Raw genomic sequence first — 20,716 nt, 5'->3', positions numbered from 1 at the left:
TTAGAAACTCAGCATGACTTACTGTAATATAATCACGTTGATCAAGTGTCATTATATTATACTAATTTCTGCTTCTGTTCTCAACACTACTTCAAAATATTCCTATTTTAAACTTGAATGTTTCAGAATTTAGAAACTAAAATAGTTTCTTTTATGATGTAATACAGATAGCGCAAAGAGGTAAATGATTTCAAATAAGAAAAATTAAGAAAATATCTTCAGAAATATGGAGGATATTTATAATGAAAGATATGATGATATCTTAGGATTTCTAATATCAGAGGATGATGAAGAATATTGTCCGCAAGGGTTTTGAGTCAAGAGCAAGGTATTCGATAATGACTTCAGCAGATACTGAATCATTTGGATCCTTTGAAGGCAGGTTTAGCCTTAGTGATTTGTCCACAGCCTCCTTCATGCTTTGCTCAATCCGTTTTCCAGTTCCAACTCTTTTCTTTTTCTGAGTTCTGCTAACACACTACTCTTTATTATCAAACTTTTTACTGTTAAGGTCATTTTATAGTTTTTGCTGCTTCATCAACAATTTCGAGAACTATTCCGCAGTTTAGGGTGTTTTTCAGAAACTTCACATTCAAGTATGTAAGTCCAGGAGATAGACGTTATATATACACATATAACTGTTGGCGTGGACATGCTGCGAGATTTCAAAATACTGATTGTTAATTCCCGATGATTCGTATGCCAATTCTCGTTACAAGATGCAAATGAGTAAATGATGGGGTTTTGATAAATATAATGATTTTTTGGAAAATCTCAGATCATTACGGTTGCTGATAAGTTTACAGCTAATGTGGTGAGATATAAAAGGTTCCCCGGTAACAATGGCGAAAGGGCAACATATTTATCAAGATTATGATAAGGCTACTCCGAATGAAAAATCGAAGTTGTCTAGCTGGAGCTGTGATAGAATTTGTTACTTTGAAAAAGGAATTGCAAAGTTATTTTTGCTAATAAATGCCAAAGGATCTTACACAGATATGCGTTGAATTATGACGTTGGTTTCGAGAGCTTTTTAAGTACATAACTGTGGGTAATATGTGGTTGGATCATCATCTCTATTGCTCATTAATTGAAGTGCCTTCAGAAATTTTCGAAGGGTTTGAACACAGATTGTAATCGTTAATATACATTTGATGTTCTAACATAGTTTTGAAGTCAAAGTATAGCTTCGAAAGATGTAGGAATCAAAAAGTGATGGTACCGGTTATATCTCGAATTGAATTCTGAGGTTTCAAAATCAAAATATGTAATTGGGTTTGAATGAGTATGGTTGTTTTGATTTCTATGAAAAAATGTATATTATTGTGAAAGTAGTAAGTATAGTTGATAATTTGCTTAATCTGATTCGAAGAATGTAACATATTAATTGTGAATATATATATATATATATATATATATATATATATATATATATATATATATATATATATATATATATATATCTCGGGTATTACATACCCGTTAAAAAAAATTTCACAATTAATATTTTGTACATAAGAATTTTATTACAGTCTTTATGAAAATATATATGTAAATATTATCCTCAGATGTAACATAGATTTTAATGAGTTAATACTAAATTAAACTCATTCGATTTACGGTTGGAACTAGAATTGAATAATCCCTTGAAGGCTTTAGAGATTACATAAGTATTTCTTCAATATTATTGAAATTATGAATCAATACTTCGTTATTTATTGAGGCGTGATGTTGGTTTTCATTAAATTCTTGTGAACTTCGCAAAGTACGAATGATGTTATCTGAAAAGTTTCGGGTAAATCGATGATGAAAGTGTAAAATCAAATATATACTTGATTTTATCATGAATTGGAATTTGTTGAATTGAGACAGAGATTGTAGTTAACGCTGGTTAAGTTGCGGGCGAAAGACGTACATTATTGCATATTTGTAATATGAATTAACCAAATAGTTAAGATTCATACACAATAGCTTAGCACGGAAAGATTTTGTTTTATGGTTTAAAAATTTATATATATAAGATATACATATAAGTCTTTCGGTAGAAATGAGTTAATACTTCATAACTCGTTGATACAATATACTCGTTGTTGATTCGTAATGATGTCCACAGTGATTCTTGAACTGACGGAGTTTGTGATGTTTAGGTGCTGCTGATTCTGACGATGTTGACGGCACTGACTGTGCTGATGATGCTAACGGTACTGTTGCTGATGTTGGTAAAACAAGTCTAGCTTGTAAATCACACTCCATTCTTTACTCTTGCTTCTATCATTTTGGTTCATTCAACTGATTTATGGTTAGGGCTAGAATAAGTAATTTTTAAAACTTTTAGAAACCACATATTCTTCACAGAATATTTCTTCTTCACAGAATATTTCTTTAATGAAGTTATGGATCAATACTTCATCGTTCATTTTTGTTGGTTCTCCTAGGTATCTATGGTGCGTATGATGTTGATGCTCATGGGACAGATTGTGAAGTTGAGGGTTACGACGCGGTTGTGGTTGGAGGTGGTAATGGTACTGTTGGCGTTGATGATGGTGGTACTGGTTATGCTGCTGTTGCTGCTGATGGTGTTTGTAATCTTTATACCATATTCTCCAAAGCCACTACCCGAGCGCGAAGTTCGTTGATTTCTTCTATTACACCGGGGTGATTATAGGTTCTTCGTCAAGAGGGCAATGTGGTGGATGGAAAGGATCACCTTCTTCTTGTCTCCAATGATTGAGGAGGCTATGAACCCATCCCCAATTCATTCAGAATAGGTGATGAATGATTGGTTGATCCATTCCGGTCACACTGCTTTCGGAGCTTGAGTGAGATTCCATTTCGGAATCCGTGTGACTTGAACTAACGACGAATTCCATTTCGTACGATTGGATAAAGGATTTTTTTTTTCGATATAAAATGATCTTCCGGCTATCGGATGGTATTCGAATTACATAGAATATCTATATATGTAGACTAGAAGATTTCGTAAATTACGGAGGAATTTACGAAATATATCAGGCAAAGTCTAAAGTAACAGATACGATAAGATATGATTTAGCAGATACGCTAAGATATGAATTTTGTCCATACACTACTCATGCAATTAATGTAGCAAGACATGTCTAGACTAATAATGATAAGCAGGTAATTTTCTAAGGATGATAAGCAGATGATTTTCGACTAGAAATGATAAGCAAAACTTTTGACATGCAGACACGATCGAAGTCCAGAGTCACTAATGCATCCTAATGACTTATCAGTTAGACACACTAAGGCAGACCTGGTTCGCTAAGACCACCGCTCTGATACCAACTGAAAGGACTCGTTCATATACATTATAAACGATTCACAATACTTGATTACATCGTGAGGTATTTGACCTCTATATGATACATTTTACAAACATTTCATTTGTTTTTAAAAGACAAACTTTCTTTACATCAAAAATTGATAGGCATGTATACCATTTCATAATATCCACTGTCCAACTATAAATTGACTTAATAATAATCTTTGATGAACTCAATGACTCGAATGCAACGTTCTCGAAATATGCTATGAAAGACTCCAAGTAAATATCTTGAAAATGAGCAAACGCACAGCGTAAGATTTCCTTCAATCCTGAGAATAAACATGCTTTAAAGTGTCAACCAAAAGGTTGGTGAGTTCATTAGTTTATCATAATCATTCATTTTCATCATTTTAATAGACCACAAGAATTTTCATTTCCAGTTCTCATAAATATACGTCCCATGCATAGAGACAAAAATCATTCATATGGTGAACACCTGGTAACCGACATTAACAAGATGCATATAAGAATATCCCCTATCATTCCGGGAAATCCTTCGGACATGATAAAAACGATTTCAAAGTACTTAAGCATCCGGTACTGTGGATGGGGTTCGTTAGGCCCAATAGATCTATCTTTAGGATTCACATCAATTAGTAGATCGGTTTACTAATTCTTAGGTTACCAAGCAAAAGGGGCATATTCGGCTTCGATCATTCATCCATATAATGTAGTTTCAATTACTTGTGTCTATTTCATAAAACATTTATAAAAATTGCGCATGTATTCTCAGCCCAAAAATATAAAGGGGAAAAAGGCAAATGAAACTCACCATACTGTATTTCGTAGTAAAAATATATATAACTTCATTGAACAAGTGCAAGGTTGGCCTCGGATTCACGAACCTAAATTAATTATATTTATATATATATATATGTTGGTCAAAATTTGTCTGACAATTTAAGTCAAGTCATAGTGTACCACAATCCTAATGCTCGAGCCTAATATGCAAAAGTCAAAAAAAGTCAATTTGACCCAAAATGATTTCCAAAATCCATACATGATTAACATATAACTTGAATATCGTCCTTTTATATTTTTAAATATTTTTAAAAGATTTTAATAGAGTAAATAATATAATTCATTTATTATTAAAATTTATATAATAAAAATATACTTTTATATATCTTAAGTAATAAAATTTATAAAGTTTATTTAATATAATATGATAGGTAGTAGTAACGTAATTATATTACACGTAGTAAAATATCTTTGTATTACATATTTATTTGATAATAATAATAAGCAAAACTTGTATTATTTTGAAATAATAATTTTTATTATTCTATTAATAAAAATATCAATATTTATATTTACTAAAAGTGATATTATGAATAAACGATAATTCTAATTATGATAACTTTAATATTTACGATACTTTTTAATATTATCTTTAAAATAATAATTCTATTTAAAATGATAATAATAATGATATTTTATAATAACAATGACATTTCTATTAAAATGATAATTTTTTTTAAAATGATAGTTTTAATACTAACGATACTTTTAATAATAATAGTAATGATAAAAATAATAGGAACGATAATTTTATCTAAATCAATATCTTACAATATTTTAATTTCATCATGATACTCATACTCATTATTTCCTAATCGATTTGTTTAATAACTCTTAATCGTCTTTTATATTGCGTTCATGTTAATGATAATAATAGTAATCATAATAATTAGATATTACTAATATTAGTTTTAAATTATAATAATACTAATAATAATAAATATTATGATAATATTAATGATAATACTAATAACTATTTTAATGATAATAATAATACTAATTATAAATTTAACGATAGTAATAATAATAAAAATAACAATTTTTAATGATAGTACCTTTTATTGATAATAATAATAATAATAATAATAATAATAATAATAATAATAATAATAATAATGATAATAATAATAATAATAGTAATTAGATAAAATTTAGAACGACGATAATAGCGACGATAATAATAATCATTTTTAATAATAATACAAAAATTCAATTGACTATAACTTCTAATCCGTTCATCGAAACCATTCGATATCTAAATGAAAAGTTCTTAATTTTTCGCTAGCTTTCCAACGACATGCATATCTTATACCTTATCTTAACCGCATAGGTAACTAATTTAAGATTCCACATAACCTATCTAAGGGTAATATCAAAAGTACAAGCATGCATAATCCTATATACTCGAGCACTAGTCAGGGATACACTACTAATGTATAAAAGTTAAGTTATGAGTACTCACGTATCAATACTGATATTCAATAGTGCAGGAAAGTACGTAGATGCGACGGAGACGATAAATGCTAAGTTGACCTCAAGACCAATACCCCCGATCCATACCCATAACCTCCATAACTATGACCCATAATTTCCTTAGCCCTATCCTACTCGAAAAACCCATTTGAAATAGCTTGCTCATAACCTCGTCGTAATATTTTATGTATATCTTAATATTACTAATAATAGTAATAATAATAATTATAATATACTAATATGAAATAATAATTGGATGTTAGTATGTGTGAGACTCGGTTGAACTAAATGACATATATATATAGCAAATGCAATTCAACTCACGTCCCCATACGTCCCCATTTCTTGTCTTTTTGAACATCACTTTTACAAGTTAGATGGATCCGTGAGTTACCCACCTTTTTTTTTGTGCGCTTACGTTAAGACTTAAAAGTGTAAAATGTCCTTAACTGTTTTTTTTTCCCGACACCTAACTCACTCATATGATCAATCATGGTCTAATTTACGTACACATATATATTTTTAATTATATATTATATTTAATTCTTATAATTATTTAAATATTATATTTTATTCTCATGCATAGTTCATTTGTAATTTTTACACTGACGTGTTGTACGTTGACCCTCGACTTAAGTACCGGTTCCGGTTTTTCGAACGCATTTTCGTACGCTTAGAAAACTAGCCTTTTACGTTTAGTGACGTGTACCCTTATAAATAAATTAACTTACTCATCAATAAATTACCTTATAAAAATGTAACTTTATAAAATTGAGCGTTGTAGTCATTTGCTTCTATAAATCAGTGACTCGTTGTTTGTCAAAATATATATATATATATATATATATATATATATATATATATATATATATATATATATATATATATATATATGTATTTATTTAAAATTGTAAATTTGTACATAATATATATGTTCGAAATATTTATCTAATGATATAATATTTAGTATTTCAAAACCAATTATATTTCAAAGTTCGTTTTATATAATTTAACTATTTTTAAATATTAGTAGTTATTCTACCAAACAATGTTTTTAATATGAAAAACTAAATGGTCGATTTATCAAGGGACACTAGTTAATCAAAGTAAATTACACTTTTGAAATTTAAACGGAAATGATTACTAACTTTTGACTAACTCTCGTTAATGACACTTTTGTAAATCACTTTTGCAAAATATTCCGGATACCGTTAAAAAGAAAAGGTTTTCTAATTCAAAGTGGATCTCTTAACAGAAACTCGTAATCGTAATTCAATGTATCTAATAATTCAATCATTTAATATTATCTTTTAATTCCGTCGATAATTATTTTAAATATATTTTAAAACAACAACGTTCATGTAAAGTATTATACGTCTAATACTTGTTAAGGTTTTTAAGTTATAATATTAACACATATACATATATAATCAGATTTGTTCATATAATGGTTCGTAAATCATAGAAACTTGGTCGAGGTTTAAATGAATGTATGAACACAGTTTAAAAAAAACTTTGAGATTCAACTTACAACTTTGCTTATCGTTTCCGGAATATATAAAGATTAAAGTTTAAATTTGGTCGAAAATTTTCGGGTTGTCACACTAAATGCAATGACTAAGATTTAGATAGATACCATGGTTGAAACTGATCACCTCAACTCATGGTTATCTTGATGTTTACGTCCTTTTCTTTTAATAGAGAATGTATGTATGTTTTTCCTTTTTAGGAATGAATAAAAGCATTTTACCGTTTACAATGACTTAGCCATTATGTTATTTACAACGATGTCCAAATAATAATAACCGACTAGCGGCAGACGGATTCCGGCATCTACATAAGTCCTGTGCTAGTTATTTTGTACCCCCTTAAGAGGTGATTGTTTAGCCCTCATCGGTACAAGTTTATACTGATAAACTACCAATGAGTAGATGGCATAAACATGCGTGACTGCATGGTGTACACGCCAAAACTAATACAAGTGTAGTATAGACCTACATATGAAGATACAAACTAGTTCAACTGAAGAAAATTCATCACAAAACACTTGAAAATGAAATTTCATTAAATATACCTGATTTCATTACAAGTTACTTCAAAAAATACACAACAACGTGCAGTACAACAAACTAAAAATTAAAATCTAAGAGCTGCTGCACGGTTGTACCATCATCGGCACAAAGATCCTCAAAACTGCCAAAATAGATCTCCGGCAAGGCCTTTTGAGCAGCCTGAAGCTCCTGGGCAGCAGCCGGATTCACCTTCCTAGCAATATCCGGATATAAGGAGACGACCCCACCAACGTGATGCTTCTGCATCAACCTAACAACATGGGTAAAATTGGCCGCCCCAAAGCTATCCAAATAAGTCTGGAAAGGTGCCTTCACATTAGAAGAATTGATAGCCTTTTTCAAAATCGAAGGAAGACCACCCTGCAATCGCTTACACTCTGCCAGGGCTGCCTCCCTGGCAGAAACAGCAGCATCAATCTCCTTATCCTTCTCCCCTACCACCCGAACTAGTTCATCCTTGGTAGCCCTCAACTGGCTCTCCAAGCTTTTAACAGCTTCCTGGGCCATGGGCGCTTGGGATATCTCATCACGAGCAGCTTTAAGCTGACACTCCAGGTCCATCACCTGCTCTTCCAGGTCCAAACCATCCAGGAAAAGTGTATTCAGTGCCATGAGCGCCCGGGCTCGGACAACTTTAGAGTCTTCCCGGGAAAGGGCAGAAACTGCTTGGCGAAAGGACGAAGAAGACCCCTTCTCTAAAGCACTCTTGCAGCCAGGATAATCAATATCCAGCTGAGAGAAGGCACGGACAAGATCATCCCCTACAGAGATATTGAAGTGAAGGTCATCAAAACTTTCCAGGGTAAATTGTTCGCCATCTCCACCCAAATCTATGGGCTCCGTCTCGATTGTACCGGCACCAATAGATGGCTCGGCAGCAGCTGCAAAACAAAATTTTTTAAGAAAGTTAGCCATGAGACAAATTACAATGTTAGGTAAGGTTGGCCTATCAGAGCAAGGTAGTTACCTTTGGCTTTCTTCCGTAACTGAGGAAGCTCGTGAATCCTCCTCTTCACCACCGTGTGCCCCTCTGGCTCAATCGGACCGGGGAGAACCAAGTCGGCCCCATCACCGACATTCTGCTCCAGGTCCTGGGGAGCGACATCTGGCTCACCTTCTGGATTGACCGGGACGCTCTCCACCCAGACCTCCTGTAGGTCACCAAAAGCCATAGCAGTAAAAAACTCCATTACTGTCGTATAAACATAAAAAACAAACGAGGTTAGCGTACGAACAATAAACTAGGCGACGTAACAGTTGGCTAGGATCAGTCTTCACGTGCTTCATTAAAACGAAGGACATGCTTGGTATTTGGATCTGGCCATTGGTGACTAACTCCTCCCAACACAAGCATGGCCTCCGGGTATGGCCGTTAGGGAAACTTGAACTCCCGGATGGCTAATATGCATGCCTTCTCGGCAGCATTCAGTCTCGGGATCTTATTGGCCCCCTTTTTCACATTAACTGCCCATTCGCAGCGCTCAACAAATCGTGGCGGTAGTCCTTTGCTATCAACAAAAAAGAAAGATTCCCGCCACTCTTTTAATGAAGTATCCACGTCTCCAGTAAAGTTGAACGTCGCTCTCCGTTTAATGGAAAACCATCCAATCTAAGATGTTGAGACGAAGAAATAGAATTGAAACATGCGAACGGTAAGAAGAATATGATAATGATTAAGGTACATCTCCCACATTACCAATTTATGGTACGCATGGGGATATAACTGAGCATGTGCTATTCCATAGTGTGTAAAAAATTGGTACATGAATTTAGAATAGGGCAACCGAAAATTGCCCACGCTGATAGTTGTTCCATAAAAGGTAACCATGCCCTTGGGAGGCTTATGGGCCCGGTGGGAGGCATCAGGCACCCTCAACGTATAACGGGTCAAAAACGGATACTTACGTACCATTTTGTCAAGGTATTTATCACATACTAGACTCATGATACTACTAACATCTACAGAAGGCCTGGAAGAAGATTCGGGAGCGTCTACACTAGTAGAAGTAAAAGACTTATCCGCCATATATACGAAAATAGAAAAAAGCAAACTAATAAAAAGAAGGAGACAGAAAAGGTACCTTTTTCGTGAAAAAACTGTTGGTTTTTTGAGAAAGAAACGTTTAGGGTACGAAGGCTGTAAAAAGTGAAAATATTGGAAAAGGGAAGCTATTTATAGGTTTCAAGAAAATTGATCCAATGGCTCAGATCAAAAGATGGATTCGCAAAAGTAATGATTAAGATTGCAAAAAGAAGTCCCTCGAACGAGGTTCCAAAAAGTTGAAAAACGGAAAAAACACAAAAAGTGGGGGCGTATTTGCAGAAACTGTCTTTTCACGCTGACAAGCATTTAATGCACATCTAATCGGAAGCATGGCTTCATTCTAAAAAGTTTGACGAGGATAACCGTTTCAGTTACCGTCATCAAACTGAGGGGACTTAATTATACGCATAATGATCTGTCTCAAAACAAGTAGCACCCTAGCCAGGATCTTACCCGACACGTTTCGTCCCGAAAGAAAGGCCCCTTCCCGACAATCATCCGACATCATGTAGCCAGTCATGGTGACCAGAACCGTAAAGAAACACTCAGAGTAAATAGAAAGCAAAACCTTCCCGGTTAGACTAAGTGCTCCGTGTTATCTTAGCCGATACCAACATGATGCCGGTACCGTCACTACTTTCCGAATTCAGTATTCCAACCCGGTATAAAGATACCTTCCCGGGACAAGCACGCTGTCTCGGGGAAAGTGCACCGTCCCGGAACAAACACTTCATCCCAGAACGAGCACTCGATCTTAGAATAAACACACAAGCAAGCTGCACTCCACATCCGCCCACAAATCTAGGAAAGTTTGTTAGGATCTGCTCGATTATTCCCATGAAAGGGACAGGTGCTACGTCACCTCTTGGAATTGGCAAAGTTTGTTACAACCATGAAATGGACATTTGCCACATCATCATTCCCTCATAACATCTATAAATACGCGAACAAGATCATTTATTCAAAAACACTGGATGCATTTATATTACTCTGCCTAAATTAACTACGGTAGCCTTTCTCCAGTCGTTAACACAATTTCAATCGATATTCCGATCGCTATCAAAGTTAATCCTTACTTTAAGATATTAACTTATTCGGTCCCAATCGAATAAGGTTAATCTAATCGATTGTTTTATGCCCTTGGAATCCAAATTTCAAATCGGGGTTTGCACAATTATTGGAGTTAAAACATTCGATCCACTCTTTTTCCCAAAATTAAGCACTCAACCCCGAAATCTATCTACGCAAGACGATTTTGGTTTGATAAGTGATGTGGGGAAAGAACTCGTTGAGAATAAGTGGGCACCCATGGTACAAATTTCTCTTGCATTGGTCTTGTTTCCTTTTGTCGTGAAGAGTTTTGTGTAAAAGTTGGACCAAAATCCTTTTCGACTTTTTCAAAATCACGGTTCATTAAAACTTTTACTTGCAAATCATTGTTGTCCTTTTCAAGAAGAGCTACATGTTTTCTATAGCCTTTTAGTTCAAGTTTTAATTCAACGATTTCTTCCCTTAGGGAATTAATAAGGACATTTGAAGGTCCTTCAGTGAGGGAGACGTTCATGTGACAGGGTTGAGGTTCCTGTGTGACCTTGGTCTTTGAAATCATTTCACAGAAAGTAGTTGTTTGACTCGCAATCTGTTTTTCAAGTTCATGCACATCACATACAAGTTGGTCATTTGTGGACACATTGAGTGAGATTTGGTGTTGCAAGGCTTTTATGATCAGTTGAAATTTACGTTCATTGTCAAAAGATTTCATTTTGTTTTCATGAATTTCTTTTTCTTAACTGATGATATATTTTTTCCAAAACCAAGGTTGGTAAACTGTAATGACCCGAACTTTTCCATGATTATCCCATGATTATATATTAAATGAAATTGATATTTACATGATTAAATGTTTCCAACATGTTAAGCAATCAAACTTGTTAAGACTTGATTATTTGAAATGAGTTTCATGTAGACAATTGACCACCCAAGTTGACCGGCGATTCACGAATGTTAAAACTTGTAAAAACTATATGATATATATATATATATATATATATATATATATATATATATATATATATATATATATATATATGTACATAGCTAATATGATATTATGAAAAGTAAGTATCTCACAAGGTATATTAACAATGGGTTATATACATAAAATGAGACTATTGAATTATGAAACTCGAAACGATATATATAACGATTATCGTTATAGCAACGCCTTACTAAATACATATGTATCATATTAAGATATATTCATTGTTGGTGATTTGTGCCACCAATATGATTTAAGTGTAATGGGCTTAATTTGTTAACCAAAATAACCTTGATAAATATCGAACAAGTTTGGGAAAGTGTGGAGTGCACACTTGTTTGAACTTATCGTAATTATGAAGGGGGTTCGGGGGCAGTGCCCCCGATAGCAGGGTCCAAGGGGGGGTAACTGAAATGTCCCGTTCATATTAATTATAAACATTCCATATTAATTAATTTTGTTGCGAGGTTTTGACCTCTATATGAGACGTTTTTCAAAGACTGCATTCATTTTTAAAACAAGCCATAACCTTTATTTTTATCGACAAGGTTAAAAGGACACCACCTAGATTATCCAGAAATGATAATCTAAAAATATCACACTTACACAATACCAATACATATTGATTTACAATATTAATACGTTACAACAAAGTAATTCCCGAATGCAGTTTTAAACAATATTATACAAGCATGCTGACACTAAATCTTGTCCATATATTAGCATGCAACAGCGGAAGCTCTTAATAATCACCTGAGAATAAACATGCTTTAAATGTCGAAAAAAATGTTGGTGAGTTATAGGTTTAACCTATATATTTATCAAATTGTAATAATATACCACAAGATTTCATATTTCAATATACATCCCATACATAGAGATAAAAATCATTCATATGGTGAACACCTGGTAACCGACATTAACAAGATGCATATAAGAATATCCCCTATCATTCCGGGAAATCCTTCGGACATGATAAAATGAATTCAAAGTACTAAAGCATCCGGTACTTTGGATGGGGTTCGTTAGGCCTAATAGATCTATATTTAGGATTCGCGTCAATTAGTAGATCGGTTTACTAATTCTTAGGCTACCAAGCAAAAGGGGCATATTCGGCTTCGATCATTCACCCATATGATGTAGTTTCATTTACTTGTGTCTATTTCGTAAAACATTTATAAAACTGCATGTATTCTCATCCCAAAATATTAGATTTTAAAAGTGGGACTATAACTCACTTTCACAGATTTTTACTTCGTCGGGAAGTAAGGCTTGGCCACTGGTCGATTCACGAACCTATAACAAATATGTACATATATATCAAAGTATGTTCAAAATATAATTACAACATTTTTTATTACGTTTTAATGATTTGAGTGTGTTAAGTCAGCAATCCTCGTTTGTAACCTTCAACTAGTTGTCCACAGTTAGATGTACAGAAAATAAAGCAATATATTTTATCTCGAATCAATCCATGACCTCGTTTATACAAGCCTCAGGCTAGATCACAACTCAAAGTATATATAATATTTTGGAATCAACCTCAACCCTGTATAGCTAACTCCAACATTACTGCATATAGAGTGTCTATGGTTGTTCTGAAATATATATATAGATTGGTCGATATGATATGTCAAAACATTGTATTCGTGTCTATGGTATCCCAAGATTACATAATATATTAGAAAACATGTATAATACAATATGAGTTAGCTAGGATATGATTAATATAGATTTGTTACCAATTTTCACGTAGTTATAACAAGCAAAATTATCCAATCTTGTTTACCCATAACTTCTTCGTTTTAAATCCATTTTTAGTGAATCAAGTTGCTATGGTTTCATATTGAACTTAAGTTTATGAATCTAAACATAAAAAGTATAAGTTTATAGTCGGAAATACAGGTTACAAGTAATTTTTGTAAAGGTAGTCATTTTAGTCGAAAGAACGACGTCTAGATGACTATTTTGAAAAACATACTTTCACTTGGAGTTTAACCATGATTTTTGGATATAGTTTCATGTTCATAAGAAAAATCATTTTCCCATAAGAACAACTTTTAAATCAAAGTTTATCATAGTTTTTATCTAACTAACCCAAAACAGCCCGCGGTGTTACTACTACGTCGTATATTCGGTTTTACGGTGTTTTTAGTGTTTTCAGGTTTTAAATCATTAAGTTAGCATATCATATAGATATGGAATATGTGTCTAGTTGATTTTAAAATTCAAGTTAGAAGGATTAACTTTTGTTTGCAAACAAGTTTAGTATTAACTAAACTATGTTCTAGTGATTACAAGTTTAAACCTTCGAATAAGGTAGTTTTATATATATGAATCAAATGATGTTATGAACATCATTACAACCTCAGGTTTTGTGGATAAACCTACTGGAAATGAGAAAAATAGATCTAGCTTCAAAGGATCCTTGGATGGCTTGAAAGTTCTTGAAGCAAAATCATGACACGAAAACAAGTTCAAGTAAGATTTTCACTCAAAATAAGATTGTTATAGTTATAGAAATTGAATCAAAGTTTGAGTATGAGTATTACCTTGAATTAGAAAGATATCTTACTGTAAATAAGAAAGATTTCTTGAGGTTGGATGATCACTCAAAGTGGATTTGCAAGATTGGAAGTAAGCTAGTAAACTTGGAAGTGTTGTTGGTATGTTCTTGAGTAGTTGTTTTGTAACTTGGTTTATGTATGGATTTATGAACTAGATTGAGCTAGATTTTGATGAAGATGATGAAGAACACCTAGAAAAATAGAAGAACACTTGAGAGAGAGTATTTTGATACATGTAAGTTGCAAAATGAAAGTGTTTATGTGTGTGTTCTTTCACATGAACTATGGTGTCAATATAGGCTCCATTAGTTTGTTGTTTTGTTAGATATTTCATGCTATTTTCCAAATGATGGTTCCCACATGTGTTAGGTGACTCAAATGGGCTGCTAATAGCTGATCATTGGAGTGTATATACCAATAGTACATACATATAGAAGCTGTGTATTTTACGAGTACGAATACGGGTGTATACGAGTAAAATTGTTGATGAAAATGAATGAGGATGTAATTGTAAGCATTTTTGTTAAGCAGAAGTACTTTGATAAGTGTTTTGCAGTCTTTCAAAAGTGTATGAATACATATTAAAATACTACATGTATATACATTTTAACTGAGTCGTTAAGTCATCGTTAGCCGTTACATGTAAGTGTTGTTTTGAAACCTTTAGGTTAACGATCTTGTTAAATGTTGTTAACCCATTGTTTATTATATCTAAAGAGATGTTAAATTATTACATTATCATGATATTATGATGTATTAATATATCTTAATATGATATATATACATTTAAATGTCGTTACAACGATAATCGTTTCATATATGTCTCGTTTCGAAATCCTTAAGTTAGTAGTCTTGTTTTTACATATGTAGTTCATTGTTAATATACTTAATGAGATACATACATATCATAATATCATGTTAACTATATATATATATATATATATATATATATATATATATATATATATATATATATATATATATATATATATGCCATCATATAGTTTTTACAAGTTTTAACGTTCGTGAATCGCCGGTCAACTTGGGTGGTCAATTGTCTATATGAAACTTATTTCAATTAATCAAGTCTTAACAAGTTAGATTTCTTAACATGTTAGAAACACTTAATCATGTAAATATAAATTTCATTTAATATATATAAACATGGAAAAGTTCGGGTCACTACTGTAACCCCTGTCGGGGTCCAATGGGCAGAGCCCCTGGCTGGGGTCGAGCTGCCAGGTCAGCTTGGAAATTTTTTATTTGGGTTAATATCGCTTTATTAAAAATGTGTTAAAATTTGATTTAAAGCTTTCAACGACGTTAAATGAGATCATTAACTTAAAGCTTTCAAAAACAACACTTACATGTAACGACTAACGTTGACTTAACGACTCAGTTAAAAAGAATATACATGTAGTGTATTAAGATGTATTAGTACACCTTTGAAAGACTTCAAGACACATATCAAAGTACTTCTACATAGCAAAAATTCTTACAATTACATTTCCATTCATTTTCATCAACAATTCTACTCGTAGTCATTCCGTATTTGTACCCGTATTATACACAGCTTCTAGACGTACTTACTATGGGTATATACCAATAGGAACTAGCATGGGATTCCACTCTTGATTATGTCATGCATGACTAATCAAATTTAACTTCTACCATGAACTATTCAAGTAACTGGAACTCATTTTAACCCCACTCACCACTCACCATTCACCACTCACCAATCGATCCATTTCACTTCCAATTCTCTTCCTAATTCTCTCTAAACACACACACACTCTTAGGAACAAAATTTTCAGTAAACTAATCATCATCTTCATTAAAAATTACTTCAAGAATCAAGCTATAATCATCATAGGAAGAACACTTCAATAACACTTCGAAAATCCTTTCAAGTTGCTAGTTTACTTTCAATCTTGAAAATCTATTCCAAGTAATCATCTAAGATCAAGAAACCTTTGTTAATTACAGTAGGTTATCTTTCTTATTCAAGGTAATTTTCATATCTAAACTTTGATTCGATTTCTATAACTATAAACTATCTTAATTCGAGTGATAATCTTACTTGAACTTGTTTTCATGTAATGATTCTACTTCAAGAACTTTCAAGCCATCCAAGAATCCTTTGAAGCTAGATCAATTCTTGTCACTTCTAGTAGGTTTACCTACTAAACTTAAGGTAGTAATGATGTTCATAACATCATTCGATTCATATATATATATAACTATCTTATTCCAAGATTTGAACATGTAATCACTAGAACATAGTTTAGTTAATTCTAAACTTGTTCGCAAACAAAGTTAATCCTTCTAACTTGACTTTTAAAATCAACTAAACACATGTTATATATATATATATATATATATATATATATATATATATATATATATATATATATATATATATATATATATATATATATATATGATATGCTAACTTAATAATTTAATATAACGACCCGTCCTAATCCATCTGGACGAATACATTACATTTGGTTACATCGCGAGGTACTTGACCTCTATATGATACATTTTACAAACATTGCATTCGTTTTTAAAAGACAAACTTTCATTTCATCGAAAGTTGACGGCATATATACCATTTCATAATATATCCAACTATAATTGACTTAGTAATAATCTTGATGAACTCGACAACTCGAATGCAACGTCTTTTGAAATATGTCATGAATGACTCCAAGTAATATCTCTAATATGAGCAAATGCACAGCGGAAGATTTCTTTCATGACTGAGAATAAACATGCTTTCAAGTGTCAACCAAAAGGTTGGTGAGTTCATTAGTTTATCATTATCATTCATTTTCATCATTTTAATAGACCACAAGATTTTCATTTCTCATAAATATACGTCCCATGCATAGAGACAAAAATCATTCATATGGATTGAACACCTGTTAACCGATATTAACAAGATGCATATAAGAATATCCCCTATCATTCTGGGAAATCCTTCGGACATGATAAAAACGAATTCGAAGTACTAAAGCATCCGGTACTTTGGATGGGGTTTGTTAGGCCCAATAGATCTATCTTTAGGATTCGCTTTAATTAGGCGTGCACTAATTCTCAAAATTAGTGATGTTCTCTAATTCTTAGGCTACCAAGCAAAAAGGGGCATATTCAGCTTCGATCATTCAACCATCTAATGTAGTTTCGATTACTTGTGTCTATTTCGTAAAACATTTATAAAAATTGCGCATGTATTCTCAGCCAAAAATATAAAGGGTAAAAAGGCAAATGAAACTCACCATAATGTATTTTGTAGTAAAAATACATATGACGGCATTGAATAACTGAACAATGTAGGGTTGGCCTTGGATTCACGAACCTATATCATTTATATATATATTAACACAAAAAAGTAATCGAACAAATTTATATATATAGTTATTTATTAGTTATATCATTTTTATATTAATAACCTATATGTTTCATATATTTAAAATAAATAAAAATATTAATTTTGTTATGTTATATGTATTTAATAAATTTTTGTATATATATGTATATATATCTTTTGTTTGTTAAAATTATATTAATACTTAAATAATATTAGAATGATAAAAATAATAATAATGATAATAGTTTTAAAAATGATATTTTTAATATTAATGATAAATTGATAACTTTAATAAAAATAATACTTTTAATAAAAATGTTAATTTTAATAATAATGTATTCTAATAATAATAATTATAAAAATAATGATTTTACTAATATTATTAATGATACTATTATTTATTTTAATAACAATAATGATAATAATACTACTAATACTTATGATAATAATAATAATAATAATAATAATAATAATAATAATAATAACAATAAACTAGATAATCCTATTAATACTAATGATAATAATAATAATAATAATAATAATAATAATAATAATAATAATAATAATAATAATAATCATAATTTTTATATTTAGTGTTAGTTTAATAATAATATTAATATTAAGATAATAATAATAAGATAATAATATTAATAAATAAATGAATAGATAAGTAACTACCTCAAAGGAGTAACCCTAAAAAATAAATGCCCAAGTCCGGGTTTGAACCCGCGGCATCCCGCTAACCCAATAACATACCAAACCACTTCTCCATTTCAGTTTTTATGATCTATAACACGAACTTAATTTACTTAATCTGAAAACTGTTCAGACCAATCTGATAATAATGATCACGGCCCAATGTAATTAAATCTCAGTCCAACTGTAATCTGATCCAACATTTCACTTGGCCCAATATGTATCACAAGCCCAATTCTAAAATCTAATAAGTCCTAAGTCTAATACATGTTTTAAATAAAATAACGATGGGTTGTGTGTACTGTTATTCAACCAGGATCTCCAATAACAACTACATCATCTCTACCATATCATCGTAATCTCCATCATCATCATTCTAATCACGTCATCATGATCCACATCATCATCGTTTTCGTTTGCCAAAATAATAATCAGAATCATTATTAACTCTTTCACTCCTCATTAACATCTCGTGATAGCATCATCGATTCATTATTATCTGTACTTATCATTGAGCATATCATCACGATCATTATCTTACCATTATCCTAGCTCTCTGGTCATCATCATCATAAACATACATAAAATCATCAGGTAACACGTATCAACTTAATCTCGCTAACATCTTTATCCGTAACCATTATCATTAATCATGTTTTCATGGTTTCTCCTCCTCATCCATCATTATCTTCATTCAACACTATAATATAAGAATATACAGCCCAACCTTTTACAAGTCCATCTAGCATTTTATGATCCAATCTTGTAAACCCATATTTTCCTACTAGCCCACTAGGTTGTAAAGATATCACTTATTTATGTTAGTGGTGTACAGCCGTGAATATCCCTCTTAATCATATGAATCGACAAGCTTTACATTACAGCTATTGATGCTATTATTTACACGTCAATATTCAACATTTAATATAAGTCCACTTGCAAAAACAAGTTTACGATCCATAATATTAAACAAGTTTCGGTCCTACAGCAAGTTTTCTTTTCCATTTTTCTTTATAGCACAAGTGGGGTTCGCTTGATATTTTATTTGTCGGCCAATCAAGGGAAAGATACAGTGGCAATAATTAATAATTGGAAAGATTACTTTATCGTTTCATCATTAGTAAACTAAATGATTTCCTATAGTGTTCTTGTCTCGTTCCCACAGAAACAAAAGTAGAAAAAATTACGGTAGAAGGTGGCGATGGATGTGGGTTATCTTGTTTTATTATGAAGACGAACAATAACCGTAGGTCGTTAGGATGTGTGTGCTTCTAGCTGCATATATAAGGTAGTCAACAGATGCACACGTCAAAAATAACTAGGAGAGTTGGGTTGGTCTGTGGACAGGAAAAAAATCATAATTGTAGTGAAGTGAAGTGGTGGCGATGGTTTAGTTCATACGGGTTTGATGATGGGTGTGGTGGTTGTAACTGCGGTATAGGAACGAAAAGAAGGAGAAGGAAAAATGTAGCAGCGGTAATCTATTATAATTGGTGGTTTTTGTAGAGTGCAAACACAGAAAGCAAGCATAAAATAGTAGGTATTTTGGAGTGGAAATGATTTGTGTGATGGTATCCTTAATTTTTAGAGGAAACAGGAAACGGGTTACATTCGTTTGTTTGTGTTCGATTTGAAACAGAAATATGTAATAGTGGCGGTAATTACCTGATTACAAAAAAATGAAGATGGTGACAGTTGTTGTCATGGTGATGCTGGCCGGTGAGGTGGTGATCGAAAATAATAGTGGCGTTTCTCCGTGGTAATTTCGAATAGTGATAGAAGATGGATGCTTTTAACGTTGATTCTTGTATCGAAATTATCAACTGGATTTGTAATGGGTGTGATGATGATCTATGAACATTATTGGAACTAAGTTGGTTGTTTATGGTAGTGGTTCTCGGATAAAAGAAAGAGTGGTGGTTAAGGAGTGATCTTATAGATGATTTAACATAATGTATGTGTATATGTGTTGCTAGAGAAAATTGCTCGATTATTAAGTAGAAGGAAAGAAACAAAATTAGTGAGGAATACATGAGGATAATTGATGATATAGTAGTTTTCTACTTTACAGCTCCCGAAATATTTTGATTCTAGTTTGTCTACAATAATTCACAGGAAAAGAAAGAAAATATATATATATATATATATATATATATATATGGAAAGTTGATGTTGAAGTATTACAATCATTTACTATTTATTTTCATTATACTCACAAGCTCACATATTACTTGTTTAATATCACTCAAAATAATGGGCGAGTGCTACGATCGTTTATTAAGTGAAATCTAAATCAAATATAT

This window comes from Rutidosis leptorrhynchoides, chromosome 8, assembly GCF_046630445.1.
Source record: "Rutidosis leptorrhynchoides isolate AG116_Rl617_1_P2 chromosome 8, CSIRO_AGI_Rlap_v1, whole genome shotgun sequence".
NCBI lineage: Eukaryota > Viridiplantae > Streptophyta > Magnoliopsida > Asterales > Asteraceae > Rutidosis > Rutidosis leptorrhynchoides.
This window is presented reverse-complemented; position numbering follows the sequence as displayed.